This window comes from Sardina pilchardus, chromosome 4, assembly GCF_963854185.1.
Source record: "Sardina pilchardus chromosome 4, fSarPil1.1, whole genome shotgun sequence".
Lineage (NCBI taxonomy): Eukaryota > Metazoa > Chordata > Actinopteri > Clupeiformes > Clupeidae > Sardina > Sardina pilchardus.
The window spans coordinates 260,264-275,827 of NC_084997.1; the positions used below are offsets into that span (position 1 = coordinate 260,264).

General features: G+C 42.7%; 9 non-coding genes across 9 annotated transcripts; all 9 read right to left on the minus strand.

The window, feature by feature from the left end:
* Window positions 1-528: 528 nt before the first annotated feature.
* LOC134079308 (5S ribosomal RNA) lies at window positions 529-647 on the minus strand. The gene has a single exon (XR_009938951.1). It is a non-coding gene; the product is annotated as a 5S ribosomal RNA (ribosomal RNA).
* A 1,618-nt stretch (window positions 648-2,265) lies between these two features.
* LOC134079309 (5S ribosomal RNA) lies at window positions 2,266-2,384 on the minus strand. The gene has a single exon (XR_009938952.1). It is a non-coding gene; the product is annotated as a 5S ribosomal RNA (ribosomal RNA).
* A 1,617-nt stretch (window positions 2,385-4,001) lies between these two features.
* Window positions 4,002-4,120, minus strand: LOC134079311 (5S ribosomal RNA). The gene has a single exon (XR_009938953.1). It is a non-coding gene; the product is annotated as a 5S ribosomal RNA (ribosomal RNA).
* Window positions 4,121-5,737: 1,617 nt separating this feature from the next.
* LOC134079312 (5S ribosomal RNA) lies at window positions 5,738-5,856 on the minus strand. The gene has a single exon (XR_009938954.1). It is a non-coding gene; the product is annotated as a 5S ribosomal RNA (ribosomal RNA).
* Window positions 5,857-7,473: 1,617 nt separating this feature from the next.
* LOC134079374 (5S ribosomal RNA) lies at window positions 7,474-7,592 on the minus strand. The gene has a single exon (XR_009939012.1). It is a non-coding gene; the product is annotated as a 5S ribosomal RNA (ribosomal RNA).
* A 1,616-nt stretch (window positions 7,593-9,208) lies between these two features.
* LOC134079313 (5S ribosomal RNA) lies at window positions 9,209-9,327 on the minus strand. Its single transcript, XR_009938955.1, has one exon. It is a non-coding gene; the product is annotated as a 5S ribosomal RNA (ribosomal RNA).
* Window positions 9,328-10,944: 1,617 nt separating this feature from the next.
* Window positions 10,945-11,063, minus strand: LOC134079314 (5S ribosomal RNA). The gene has a single exon (XR_009938956.1). It is a non-coding gene; the product is annotated as a 5S ribosomal RNA (ribosomal RNA).
* Window positions 11,064-12,680: 1,617 nt separating this feature from the next.
* Window positions 12,681-12,799, minus strand: LOC134079315 (5S ribosomal RNA). Its single transcript, XR_009938957.1, has one exon. It is a non-coding gene; the product is annotated as a 5S ribosomal RNA (ribosomal RNA).
* Window positions 12,800-14,416: 1,617 nt separating this feature from the next.
* LOC134079316 (5S ribosomal RNA) lies at window positions 14,417-14,535 on the minus strand. The gene has a single exon (XR_009938958.1). It is a non-coding gene; the product is annotated as a 5S ribosomal RNA (ribosomal RNA).
* Window positions 14,536-15,564: the final 1,029 nt, after the last annotated feature.

Consider the following 15,564-nt stretch of genomic DNA (forward strand, 5'->3'; position numbering starts at 1 on the left):
CTGTGCGTAAAAACAGGACCTTTGGTCACTCGCTCTACTTGGACATCCTGAAACGAGTAACCTACAGTTGTTCAGGAAAACACTACAATATCTGGGATGTCGAAGGCCATGCAGACTATAGGCTATTTTCCATACTCAGACAGTGTTGAAAAAATTACTTTGCAGCTCTTGGGCGAATGAACACAGCGAGACCGGGAATTGTACAACACGGTGAAAACTACATCGAAAACAAAGCTGTCACCCCAAAAAATAAGCTTAACATTCCAGATGAAAACAAGCACTAAAACTCCCCCAATCCGCCAGCTGTTTACAGTCAACTCGTGCAATTTTTTCCGACCTGTTGCTGGCTTAGCCTATATTTCCTACCTATGTATTTATTTATTTATTTATTTATGTATTTCTTTATTTTGCTTTCAAACGGAGGAAGCAAATATTCAAAGGGGTTGGAACGTCTACGTACTAGGGAGCAGGCACGCACAGACAGACAGCCTGAAAAAAAAAAAAGTTTCACTGGCTGATGGAGAGAAAAGCTTACGGCACCTGGTATTCCCAGGCGGTCTCCCATCCAAGTACTAACCAGGCCCGACGCTGCTTAGCTTCCGAGATCGGACGAGATCGGGCGTGTTCAGCGTGGTATGGCCGTAAGCGAAAGCAACCGGCCAAAGTAACCTACTTAAAGCTCCCTAACCCGGGTTGGAGACGCGTGTGTTGTGAAAGGTGAGGTACGCTACATTGTGTTCAAGAAAACAAAGGCGCATTTTCCGCGTGGAGTTCAACTTTGAAAGTGAAGAATACAACAAATGGCATTTAAAACTTGGTAACATTTCCAATAACTGTTCCTTCTTTATCCTAAAAACGATGGGTACTGACAGAAGAGTTTGGTTAGGCAAGTGCACATACTTTACTCACAGTACAACATACATAGGGCAGCTTTATCTCTGATTAAAACGCTCACAGATTTGTTTAGAAGCTAAATAAATTGTAATGGTGACATAGCATGGCAAAAACCACTTGGTGTGTACACCATTTGAAACTACCACAAGTAAATTAGAAAATGTCACTGGAGTAAAAAAAAGCTCAGCTTTTCAAACAAAGATGATACTCAAAGCTAAGGAGAGAAATCAGTGTCTGGCCATGCATGAGAATATAAAACCACTAAGTATTTGATGGGATTTAAAAAAAAAAAAAATCCGTTTTTCTAAGCAGAGCGAAAACACAGGAGACGTTTCATTGGAGAGAACAGCCCTAATTTACAATTCATAAAATATGAGCTTCGTTTTAGAAACTTAGCCTCTCAATGAAAACAACGTACACATACCGGTTGGGATGCGGACGCTCCGAGTTGGGTCTCTGGCCAGTTAGGACTGCGCATTCAGGTCATGTGTTGTAAAGAGGGTTGTTTCGTGGATCCTCTTTGCTTCATCTTCGCCACGGAGAAAGAAAAAACAACTGCTCCAAATGCAGTTCTCTACTGGTGTGCTAGAGTCACTGGCAGCCAATGATCCATACATGTCCAGATGTACACTAGCGACAGAAAGCGTGGCGCTCCCTCCGGCGACGGAGACGTGAATGAGCGCTTCTCCTTAGCGCACGGTTTATATAGGCCTTATACGTAATAGTAGACACACGTCAATCGAATGCTGCATCTAATCCGACAACATAGGCTATGTAGTAGCAACTGCTGTCAAGCAAAACTTCATGAAGCACGCTGATATTAGCTTTTCATATATCAATTCGCTGTGCGTAAAAACAGGACCTTTGGTCACTCGCTCTACTTGGACATCCTGAAACGAGTAACCTACAGTTGTTCAGGAAAACACTACAATATCTGGGATGTCGAAGGCCATGCATACTATAGGCTATTTTCCATACTCAGACAGTGTTGAAAAAATTACTTTGCAGCTCTTGGGCGAATGAACACAGCGAGACCGGGAATTGTACAACACGGTGAAAACTACATCGAAAACAAAGCTGTCACCCCAAAAAATAAGCTAAACATTCCAGATGAAAACAAGCACTAAAACTCCCCCAATCCGCCAGCTGTTTACAGTCAACTCGTGCAATTTTTTCCGACCTGTTGCTGGCTTAGCCTATATTTCCTACCTATGTATTTATTTATTTATTTATTTATGTATTTCTTTATTTTGCTTTCAAACGGAGGAAGCAAATATTCAAAGGGGTTGGAACGTCTACGTACTAGGGAGCAGGCACGCACAGACAGACAGCCTGAAAAAAAAAAAAGTTTCACTGGCTGATGGAGAGAAAAGCTTACGGCACCTGGTATTCCCAGGCGGTCTCCCATCCAAGTACTAACCAGGCCCGACGCTGCTTAGCTTCCGAGATCGGACGAGATCGGGCGTGTTCAGCGTGGTATGGCCGTAAGCGAAAGCAACCGGCCAAAGTAACCTACTTAAAGCTCCCTAACCCGGGTTGGAGACGCGTGTGTTGTGAAAGGTGAGGTACGCTACATTGTGTTCAAGAAAACAAAGGCGCATTTTCCGCGTGGAGTTCAACTTTGAAAGTGAAGAATACAACAAATGGCATTTAAAACTTGGTAACATTTCCAATAACTGTTCCTTCTTTATCCTAAAAACGATGGGTACTGACAGAAGAGTTTGGTTAGGCAAGTGCACATACTTTACTCACAGTACAACATACATAGGGCAGCTTTATCTCTGATTAAAACGCTCACAGATTTGTTTAGAAGCTAAATAAATTGTAATGGTGACATAGCATGTCAAAAACCACTTGGTGTGTACACCATTTGAAACTACCACAAGTAAATTAGAAAATGTCACTGGAGTAAAAAAAAGCTCAGCTTTTCAAACAAAGATGATACTCAAAGCTAAGGAGAGAAATCAGTGTCTGGCCATGCATGAGAATATAAAACCACTAAGTATTTGATGGGATATAAAAAAAAAAAAATCTGTTTTTCTAAGCAGAGCGAAAACACAGGGGACGTTTCATTGGAGAGAACAGCCCTAATTTACAATTCATAAAATATGAGCTTCGTTTTAGAAACTTAGCCTCTCAATGAAAACAACGTACACATACCGGTCGGGATGCGGACGCTCCGAGTTGGGTCTCTGGCCAGTTAGGACTGCGCATTCAGGTCATGTGTTGTAAAGAGGGTTGTTTCGTGGATCCTCTTTGCTTCATCTTCGCCACGGAGAAAGAAAAAACAACTGCTCCAAATGCAGTTCTCTACTGGTGTGCTAGAGTCACTGGCAGCCAATGATCCATACATGTCCAGATGTACACTAGCGACAGAAAGCGTGGCGCTCCCTCCGGCGACGGAGACGTGAATGAGCGCTTCTCCTTAGCGCACGGTTTATATAGGCCTTATACGTAATAGTAGACACACGTCAATCGAATGCTGCATCTAATCCGACAACATAGGCTATGTAGTAGCAACTGCTGTCAAGCAAAACTTCATGAAGCACGCTGATATTAGCTTTTCATATATCAATTCGCTGTGCGTAAAAACAGGACCTTTGGTCACTCGCTCTACTTGGACATCCTGAAACGAGTAACCTACAGTTGTTCAGGAAAACACTACAATATCTGGGATGTCGAAGGCCATGCAGACTATAGGCTATTTTCCATACTCAGACAGTGTTGAAAAAATTACTTTGCAGCTCTTGGGCGAATGAACACAGCGAGACCGGGAATTGTACAACACGGTGAAAACTACATCGAAAACAAAGCTGTCACCCCAAAAAATAAGCTAAACATTCCAGATGAAAACAAGCACTAAAACTCCCCCAATCCGCCAGCTGTTTACAGTCAACTCGTGCAATTTTTTCCGACCTGTTGCTGGCTTAGCCTATATTTCCTACCTATGTATTTATTTATTTATTTATTTATGTATTTCTTTATTTTGCTTTCAAACGGAGGAAGCAAATATTCAAAGGGGTTGGAACGTCTACGTACTAGGGAGCAGGCACGCACAGACAGACAGCCTGAAAAAAAAAAAAGTTTCACTGGCTGATGGAGAGAAAAGCTTACGGCACCTGGTATTCCCAGGCGGTCTCCCATCCAAGTACTAACCAGGCCCGACGCTGCTTAGCTTCCGAGATCGGACGAGATCGGGCGTGTTCAGCGTGGTATGGCCGTAAGCGAAAGCAACCGGCCAAAGTAACCTACTTAAAGCTCCCTAACCCGGGTTGGAGACGCGTGTGTTGTGAAAGGTGAGGTACGCTACATTGTGTTCAAGAAAACAAAGGCGCATTTTCCGCGTGGAGTTCAACTTTGAAAGTGAAGAATACAACAAATGGCATTTAAAACTTGGTAACATTTCCAATAACTGTTCCTTCTTTATCCTAAAAACGATGGGTACTGACAGAAGAGTTTGGTTAGGCAAGTGCACATACTTTACTCACAGTACAACATACATAGGGCAGCTTTATCTCTGATTAAAACGCTCACAGATTTGTTTAGAAGCTAAATAAATTGTAATGGTGACATAGCATGTCAAAAACCACTTGGTGTGTACACCATTTGAAACTACCACAAGTAAATTAGAAAATGTCACTGGAGTAAAAAAAAGCTCAGCTTTTCAAACAAAGATGATACTCAAAGCTAAGGAGAGAAATCAGTGTCTGGCCATGCATGAGAATATAAAACCACTAAGTATTTGATGGGATATAAAAAAAAAAAAATCTGTTTTTCTAAGCAGAGCGAAAACACAGGGGACGTTTCATTGGAGAGAACAGCCCTAATTTACAATTCATAAAATATGAGCTTCGTTTTAGAAACTTAGCCTCTCAATGAAAACAACGTACACATACCGGTCGGGATGCGGACGCTCCGAGTTGGGTCTCTGGCCAGTTAGGACTGCGCATTCAGGTCATGTGTTGTAAAGAGGGTTGTTTCGTGGATCCTCTTTGCTTCATCTTCGCCACGGAGAAAGAAAAAACAACTGCTCCAAATGCAGTTCTCTACTGGTGTGCTAGAGTCACTGGCAGCCAATGATCCATACATGTCCAGATGTACACTAGCGACAGAAAGCGTGGCGCTCCCTCCGGCGACGGAGACGTGAATGAGCGCTTCTCCTTAGCGCACGGTTTATATAGGCCTTATACGTAATAGTAGACACACGTCAATCGAATGCTGCATCTAATCCGACAACATAGGCTATGTAGTAGCAACTGCTGTCAAGCAAAACTTCATGAAGCACGCTGATATTAGCTTTTCATATATCAATTCGCTGTGCGTAAAAACAGGACCTTTGGTCACTCGCTCTACTTGGACATCCTGAAACGAGTAACCTACAGTTGTTCAGGAAAACACTACAATATCTGGGATGTCGAAGGCCATGCAGACTATAGGCTATTTTCCATACTCAGACAGTGTTGAAAAAATTACTTTGCAGCTCTTGGGCGAATGAACACAGCGAGACCGGGAATTGTACAACACGGTGAAAACTACATCGAAAACAAAGCTGTCACCCCAAAAAATAAGCTAAACATTCCAGATGAAAACAAGCACTAAAACTCCCCCAATCCGCCAGCTGTTTACAGTCAACTCGTGCAATTTTTTCCGACCTGTTGCTGGCTTAGCCTATATTTCCTACCTATGTATTTATTTATTTATTTATTTATGTATTTCTTTATTTTGCTTTCAAACGGAGGAAGCAAATATTCAAAGGGGTTGGAACGTCTACGTACTAGGGAGCAGGCACGCACAGACAGACAGCCTGAAAAAAAAAAAAGTTTCACTGGCTGATGGAGAGAAAAGCTTACGGCACCTGGTATTCCCAGGCGGTCTCCCATCCAAGTACTAACCAGGCCCGACGCTGCTTAGCTTCCGAGATCGGACGAGATCGGGCGTGTTCAGCGTGGTATGGCCGTAAGCGAAAGCAACCGGCCAAAGTAACCTACTTAAAGCTCCCTAACCCGGGTTGGAGACGCGTGTGTTGTGAAAGGTGAGGTACGCTACATTGTGTTCAAGAAAACAAAGGCGCATTTTCCGCGTGGAGTTCAACTTTGAAAGTGAAGAATACAACAAATGGCATTTAAAACTTGGTAACATTTCCAATAACTGTTCCTTCTTTATCCTAAAAACGATGGGTACTGACAGAAGAGTTTGGTTAGGCAAGTGCACATACTTTACTCACAGTACAACATACATAGGGCAGCTTTATCTCTGATTAAAACGCTCACAGATTTGTTTAGAAGCTAAATAAATTGTAATGGTGACATAGCATGTCAAAAACCACTTGGTGTGTACACCATTTGAAACTACCACAAGTAAATTAGAAAATGTCACTGGAGTAAAAAAAAGCTCAGCTTTTCAAACAAAGATGATACTCAAAGCTAAGGAGAGAAATCAGTGTCTGGCCATGCATGAGAATATAAAACCACTAAGTATTTGATGGGATATAAAAAAAAAAAAATCTGTTTTTCTAAGCAGAGCGAAAACACAGGAGACGTTTCATTGGAGAGAACAGCCCTAATTTACAATTCATAAAATATGAGCTTCGTTTTAGAAACTTAGCCTCTCAATGAAAACAACGTACACATACCGGTTGGGATGCGGACGCTCCGAGTTGGGTCTCTGGCCAGTTAGGACTGCGCATTCAGGTCATGTGTTGTAAAGAGGGTTGTTTCGTGGATCCTCTTTGCTTCATCTTCGCCACGGAGAAAGAAAAAACAACTGCTCCAAATGCAGTTCTCTACTGGTGTGCTAGAGTCACTGGCAGCCAATGATCCATACATGTCCAGATGTACACTAGCGACAGAAAGCGTGGCGCTCCCTCCGGCGACGGAGACGTGAATGAGCGCTTCTCCTTAGCGCACGGTTTATATAGGCCTTATACGTAATAGTAGACACACGTCAATCGAATGCTGCATCTAATCCGACAACATAGGCTATGTAGTAGCAACTGCTGTCAAGCAAAACTTCATGAAGCACGCTGATATTAGCTTTTCATATATCAATTCGCTGTGCGTAAAAACAGGACCTTTGGTCACTCGCTCTACTTGGACATCCTGAAACGAGTAACCTACAGTTGTTCAGGAAAACACTACAATATCTGGGATGTCGAAGGCCATGCATACTATAGGCTATTTTCCATACTCAGACAGTGTTGAAAAAATTACTTTGCAGCTCTTGGGCGAATGAACACAGCGAGACCGGGAATTGTACAACACGGTGAAAACTACATCGAAAACAAAGCTGTCACCCCAAAAAATAAGCTAAACATTCCAGATGAAAACAAGCACTAAAACTCCCCCAATCCGCCAGCTGTTTACAGTCAACTCGTGCAATTTTTTCCGACCTGTTGCTGGCTTAGCCTATATTTCCTACCTATGTATTTATTTATTTATTTATTTATGTATTTCTTTATTTTGCTTTCAAACGGAGGAAGCAAATATTCAAAGGGGTTGGAACGTCTACGTACTAGGGAGCAGGCACGCACAGACAGACAGCCTGAAAAAAAAAAAAGTTTCACTGGCTGATGGAGAGAAAAGCTTACGGCACCTGGTATTCCCAGGCGGTCTCCCATCCAAGTACTAACCGCGCCCGACGCTGCTTAGCTTCCGAGATCGGACGAGATCGGGCGTGTTCAGCGTGGTATGGCCGTAAGCGAAAGCAACCGGCCAAAGTAACCTACTTAAAGCTCCCTAACCCGGGTTGGAGACGCGTGTGTTGTGAAAGGTGAGGTACGCTACATTGTGTTCAAGAAAACAAAGGCGCATTTTCCGCGTGGAGTTCAACTTTGAAAGTGAAGAATACAACAAATGGCATTTAAAACTTGGTAACATTTCCAATAACTGTTCCTTCTTTATCCTAAAAACGATGGGTACTGACAGAAGAGTTTGGTTAGGCAAGTGCACATACTTTACTCACAGTACAACATACATAGGGCAGCTTTATCTCTGATTAAAACGCTCACAGATTTGTTTAGAAGCTAAATAAATTGTAATGGTGACATAGCATGTCAAAAACCACTTGGTGTGTACACCATTTGAAACTACCACAAGTAAATTAGAAAATGTCACTGGAGTAAAAAAAAGCTCAGCTTTTCAAACAAAGATGATACTCAAAGCTAAGGAGAGAAATCAGTGTCTGGCCATGCATGAGAATATAAAACCACTAAGTATTTGATGGGATATAAAAAAAAAAAATCTGTTTTTCTAAGCAGAGCGAAAACACAGGGGACGTTTCATTGGAGAGAACAGCCCTAATTTACAATTCATAAAATATGAGCTTCGTTTTAGAAACTTAGCCTCTCAATGAAAACAACGTACACATACCGGTCGGGATGCGGACGCTCCGAGTTGGGTCTCTGGCCAGTTAGGACTGCGCATTCAGGTCATGTGTTGTAAAGAGGGTTGTTTCGTGGATCCTCTTTGCTTCATCTTCGCCACGGAGAAAGAAAAAACAACTGCTCCAAATGCAGTTCTCTACTGGTGTGCTAGAGTCACTGGCAGCCAATGATCCATACATGTCCAGATGTACACTAGCGACAGAAAGCGTGGCGCTCCCTCCGGCGACGGAGACGTGAATGAGCGCTTCTCCTTAGCGCACGGTTTATATAGGCCTTATACGTAATAGTAGACACACGTCAATCGAATGCTGCATCTAATCCGACAACATAGGCTATGTAGTAGCAACTGCTGTCAAGCAAAACTTCATGAAGCACGCTGATATTAGCTTTTCATATATCAATTCGCTGTGCGTAAAAACAGGACCTTTGGTCACTCGCTCTACTTGGACATCCTGAAACGAGTAACCTACAGTTGTTCAGGAAAACACTACAATATCTGGGATGTCGAAGGCCATGCAGACTATAGGCTATTTTCCATACTCAGACAGTGTTGAAAAAATTACTTTGCAGCTCTTGGGCGAATGAACACAGCGAGACCGGGAATTGTACAACACGGTGAAAACTACATCGAAAACAAAGCTGTCACCCCAAAAAATAAGCTTAACATTCCAGATGAAAACAAGCACTAAAACTCCCCCAATCCGCCAGCTGTTTACAGTCAACTCGTGCAATTTTTTCCGACCTGTTGCTGGCTTAGCCTATATTTCCTACCTATGTATTTATTTATTTATTTATTTATGTATTTCTTTATTTTGCTTTCAAACGGAGGAAGCAAATATTCAAAGGGGTTGGAACGTCTACGTACTAGGGAGCAGGCACGCACAGACAGACAGCCTGAAAAAAAAAAAAGTTTCACTGGCTGATGGAGAGAAAAGCTTACGGCACCTGGTATTCCCAGGCGGTCTCCCATCCAAGTACTAACCAGGCCCGACGCTGCTTAGCTTCCGAGATCGGACGAGATCGGGCGTGTTCAGCGTGGTATGGCCGTAAGCGAAAGCAACCGGCCAAAGTAACCTACTTAAAGCTCCCTAACCCGGGTTGGAGACGCGTGTGTTGTGAAAGGTGAGGTACGCTACATTGTGTTCAAGAAAACAAAGGCGCATTTTCCGCGTGGAGTTCAACTTTGAAAGTGAAGAATACAACAAATGGCATTTAAAACTTGGTAACATTTCCAATAACTGTTCCTTCTTTATCCTAAAAACGATGGGTACTGACAGAAGAGTTTGGTTAGGCAAGTGCACATACTTTACTCACAGTACAACATACATAGGGCAGCTTTATCTCTGATTAAAACGCTCACAGATTTGTTTAGAAGCTAAATAAATTGTAATGGTGACATAGCATGGCAAAAACCACTTGGTGTGTACACCATTTGAAACTACCACAAGTAAATTAGAAAATGTCACTGGAGTAAAAAAAAGCTCAGCTTTTCAAACAAAGATGATACTCAAAGCTAAGGAGAGAAATCAGTGTCTGGCCATGCATGAGAATATAAAACCACTAAGTATTTGATGGGATTTAAAAAAAAAAAAATCCGTTTTTCTAAGCAGAGCGAAAACACAGGAGACGTTTCATTGGAGAGAACAGCCCTAATTTACAATTCATAAAATATGAGCTTCGTTTTAGAAACTTAGCCTCTCAATGAAAACAACGTACACATACCGGTCGGGATGCGGACGCTCCGAGTTGGGTCTCTGGCCAGTTAGGACTGCGCATTCAGGTCATGTGTTGTAAAGAGGGTTGTTTCGTGGATCCTCTTTGCTTCATCTTCGCCACGGAGAAAGAAAAAACAACTGCTCCAAATGCAGTTCTCTACTGGTGTGCTAGAGTCACTGGCAGCCAATGATCCATACATGTCCAGATGTACACTAGCGACAGAAAGCGTGGCGCTCCCTCCGGCGACGGAGACGTGAATGAGCGCTTCTCCTTAGCGCACGGTTTATATAGGCCTTATACGTAATAGTAGACACACGTCAATCGAATGCTGCATCTAATCCGACAACATAGGCTATGTAGTAGCAACTGCTGTCAAGCAAAACTTCATGAAGCACGCTGATATTAGCTTTTCATATATCAATTCGCTGTGCGTAAAAACAGGACCTTTGGTCACTCGCTCTACTTGGACATCCTGAAACGAGTAACCTACAGTTGTTCAGGAAAACACTACAATATCTGGGATGTCGAAGGCCATGCAGACTATAGGCTATTTTCCATACTCAGACAGTGTTGAAAAAATTACTTTGCAGCTCTTGGGCGAATGAACACAGCGAGACCGGGAATTGTACAACACGGTGAAAACTACATCGAAAACAAAGCTGTCACCCCAAAAAATAAGCTAAACATTCCAGATGAAAACAAGCACTAAAACTCCCCCAATCCGCCAGCTGTTTACAGTCAACTCGTGCAATTTTTTCCGACCTGTTGCTGGCTTAGCCTATATTTCCTACCTATGTATTTATTTATTTATTTATTTATGTATTTCTTTATTTTGCTTTCAAACGGAGGAAGCAAATATTCAAAGGGGTTGGAACGTCTACGTACTAGGGAGCAGGCACGCACAGACAGACAGCCTGAAAAAAAAAAAAGTTTCACTGGCTGATGGAGAGAAAAGCTTACGGCACCTGGTATTCCCAGGCGGTCTCCCATCCAAGTACTAACCAGGCCCGACGCTGCTTAGCTTCCGAGATCGGACGAGATCGGGCGTGTTCAGCGTGGTATGGCCGTAAGCGAAAGCAACCGGCCAAAGTAACCTACTTAAAGCTCCCTAACCCGGGTTGGAGACGCGTGTGTTGTGAAAGGTGAGGTACGCTACATTGTGTTCAAGAAAACAAAGGCGCATTTTCCGCGTGGAGTTCAACTTTGAAAGTGAAGAATACAACAAATGGCATTTAAAACTTGGTAACATTTCCAATAACTGTTCCTTCTTTATCCTAAAAACGATGGGTACTGACAGAAGAGTTTGGTTAGGCAAGTGCACATACTTTACTCACAGTACAACATACATAGGGCAGCTTTATCTCTGATTAAAACGCTCACAGATTTGTTTAGAAGCTAAATAAATTGTAATGGTGACATAGCATGTCAAAAACCACTTGGTGTGTACACCATTTGAAACTACCACAAGTAAATTAGAAAATGTCACTGGAGTAAAAAAAAGCTCAGCTTTTCAAACAAAGATGATACTCAAAGCTAAGGAGAGAAATCAGTGTCTGGCCATGCATGAGAATATAAAACCACTAAGTATTTGATGGGATATAAAAAAAAAAAAATCTGTTTTTCTAAGCAGAGCGAAAACACAGGGGACGTTTCATTGGAGAGAACAGCCCTAATTTACAATTCATAAAATATGAGCTTCGTTTTAGAAACTTAGCCTCTCAATGAAAACAACGTACACATACCGGTCGGGATGCGGACGCTCCGAGTTGGGTCTCTGGCCAGTTAGGACTGCGCATTCAGGTCATGTGTTGTAAAGAGGGTTGTTTCGTGGATCCTCTTTGCTTCATCTTCGCCACGGAGAAAGAAAAAACAACTGCTCCAAATGCAGTTCTCTACTGGTGTGCTAGAGTCACTGGCAGCCAATGATCCATACATGTCCAGATGTACACTAGCGACAGAAAGCGTGGCGCTCCCTCCGGCGACGGAGACGTGAATGAGCGCTTCTCCTTAGCGCACGGTTTATATAGGCCTTATACGTAATAGTAGACACACGTCAATCGAATGCTGCATCTAATCCGACAACATAGGCTATGTAGTAGCAACTGCTGTCAAGCAAAACTTCATGAAGCACGCTGATATTAGCCTTATATATATCAATTCGCTGTGCGTAAAAACAGGACCTTTGGTCACTCGCTCTACTTGGACATCCTGAAACGAGTAACCTACAGTTGTTCAGGAAAACACTACAATATCTGGGATGTCGAAGGCCATGCAGACTATAGGCTATTTTCCATACTCAGACAGTGTTGAAAAAATTACTTTGCAGCTCTTGGGCGAATGAACACAGCGAGACCGGGAATTGTACAACACGGTGAAAACTACATCGAAAACAAAGCTGTCACCCCAAAAAATAAGCTTAACATTCCAGATGAAAACAAGCACTAAAACTCCCCCAATCCGCCAGCTGTTTACAGTCAACTCGTGCAATTTTTTCCGACCTGTTGCTGGCTTAGCCTATATTTCCTACCTATGTATTTATTTATTTATTTATTTATGTATTTCTTTATTTTGCTTTCAAACGGAGGAAGCAAATATTCAAAGGGGTTGGAACGTCTACGTACTAGGGAGCAGGCACGCACAGACAGACAGCCTGAAAAAAAAAAAAGTTTCACTGGCTGATGGAGAGAAAAGCTTACGGCACCTGGTATTCCCAGGCGGTCTCCCATCCAAGTACTAACCAGGCCCGACGCTGCTTAGCTTCCGAGATCGGACGAGATCGGGCGTGTTCAGCGTGGTATGGCCGTAAGCGAAAGCAACCGGCCAAAGTAACCTACTTAAAGCTCCCTAACCCGGGTTGGAGACGCGTGTGTTGTGAAAGGTGAGGTACGCTACATTGTGTTCAAGAAAACAAAGGCGCATTTTCCGCGTGGAGTTCAACTTTGAAAGTGAAGAATACAACAAATGGCATTTAAAACTTGGTAACATTTCCAATAACTGTTCCTTCTTTATCCTAAAAACGATGGGTACTGACAGAAGAGTTTGGTTAGGCAAGTGCACATACTTTACTCACAGTACAACATACATAGGGCAGCTTTATCTCTGATTAAAACGCTCACAGATTTGTTTAGAAGCTAAATAAATTGTAATGGTGACATAGCATGTCAAAAACCACTTGGTGTGTACACCATTTGAAACTACCACAAGTAAATTAGAAAATGTCACTGGAGTAAAAAAAAGCTCAGCTTTTCAAACAAAGATGATACTCAAAGCTAAGGAGAGAAATCAGTGTCTGGCCATGCATGAGAATATAAAACCACTAAGTATTTGATGGGATTTAAAAAAAAAAAAATCCGTTTTTCTAAGCAGAGCGAAAACACAGGAGACGTTTCATTGGAGAGAACAGCCCTAATTTACAATTCATAAAATATGAGCTTCGTTTTAGAAACTTAGCCTCTCAATGAAAACAACGTACACATACCGGTCGGGATGCGGACGCTCCGAGTTGGGTCTCTGGCCAGTTAGGACTGCGCATTCAGGTCATGTGTTGTAAAGAGGGTTGTTTCGTGGATCCTCTTTGCTTCATCTTCGCCACGGAGAAAGAAAAAACAACTGCTCCAAATGCAGTTCTCTACTGGTGTGCTAGAGTCACTGGCAGCCAATGATCCATACATGTCCAGATGTACACTAGCGACAGAAAGCGTGGCGCTCCCTCCGGCGACGGAGACGTGAATGAGCGCTTCTCCTTAGCGCACGGTTTATATAGGCCTTATACGTAATAGTAGACACACGTCAATCGAATGCTGCATCTAATCCGACAACATAGGCTATGTAGTAGCAACTGCTGTCAAGCAAAACTTCATGAAGCACGCTGATATTAGCTTTTCATATATCAATTCGCTGTGCGTAAAAACAGGACCTTTGGTCACTCGCTCTACTTGGACATCCTGAAACGAGTAACCTACAGTTGTTCAGGAAAACACTACAATATCTGGGATGTCGAAGGCCATGCAGACTATAGGCTATTTTCCATACTCAGACAGTGTTGAAAAAATTACTTTGCAGCTCTTGGGCGAATGAACACAGCGAGACCGGGAATTGTACAACACGGTGAAAACTACATCGAAAACAAAGCTGTCACCCCAAAAAATAAGCTAAACATTCCAGATGAAAACAAGCACTAAAACTCCCCCAATCCGCCAGCTGTTTACAGTCAACTCGTGCAATTTTTTCCGACCTGTTGCTGGCTTAGCCTATATTTCCTACCTATGTATTTATTTATTTATTTATTTATGTATTTCTTTATTTTGCTTTCAAACGGAGGAAGCAAATATTCAAAGGGGTTGGAACGTCTACGTACTAGGGAGCAGGCACGCACAGACAGACAGCCTGAAAAAAAAAAAAGTTTCACTGGCTGATGGAGAGAAAAGCTTACGGCACCTGGTATTCCCAGGCGGTCTCCCATCCAAGTACTAACCAGGCCCGACGCTGCTTAGCTTCCGAGATCGGACGAGATCGGGCGTGTTCAGCGTGGTATGGCCGTAAGCGAAAGCAACCGGCCAAAGTAACCTACTTAAAGCTCCCTAACCCGGGTTGGAGACGCGTGTGTTGTGAAAGGTGAGGTACGCTACATTGTGTTCAAGAAAACAAAGGCGCATTTTCCGCGTGGAGTTCAACTTTGAAAGTGAAGAATACAACAAATGGCATTTAAAACTTGGTAACATTTCCAATAACTGTTCCTTCTTTATCCTAAAAACGATGGGTACTGACAGAAGAGTTTGGTTAGGCAAGTGCACATACTTTACTCACAGTACAACATACATAGGGCAGCTTTATCTCTGATTAAAACGCTCACAGATTTGTTTAGAAGCTAAATAAATTGTAATGGTGACATAGCATGTCAAAAACCACTTGGTGTGTACACCATTTGAAACTACCACAAGTAAATTAGAAAATGTCACTGGAGTAAAAAAAAGCTCAGCTTTTCAAACAAAGATGATACTCAAAGCTAAGGAGAGAAATCAGTGTCTGGCCATGCATGAGAATATAAAACCACTAAGTATTTGATGGGATATAAAAAAAAAAAAATCTGTTTTTCTAAGCAGAGCGAAAACACAGGGGACGTTTCATTGGAGAGAACAGCCCTAATTTACAATTCATAAAATATGAGCTTCGTTTTAGAAACTTAGCCTCTCAATGAAAACAACGTACACATACCGGTCGGGATGCGGACGCTCCGAGTTGGGTCTCTGGCCAGTTAGGACTGCGCATTCAGGTCATGTGTTGTAAAGAGGGTTGTTTCGTGGATCCTCTTTGCTTCATCTTCGCCACGGAGAAAGAAAAAACAACTGCTCCAAATGCAGTTCTCTACTGGTGTGCTAGAGTCACTGGCAGCCAATGATCCATACATGTCCAGATGTACACTAGCGACAGAAAGCGTGGCGCTCCCTCCGGCGACGGAGACGTGAATGAGCGCTTCTCCTTAGCGCACGGTTTATATAGGCCTTATACGTAATAGTAGACACACGTCAATCGAATGCTGCATCTAATCCGACAACATAGGCTATGTAGTAGCA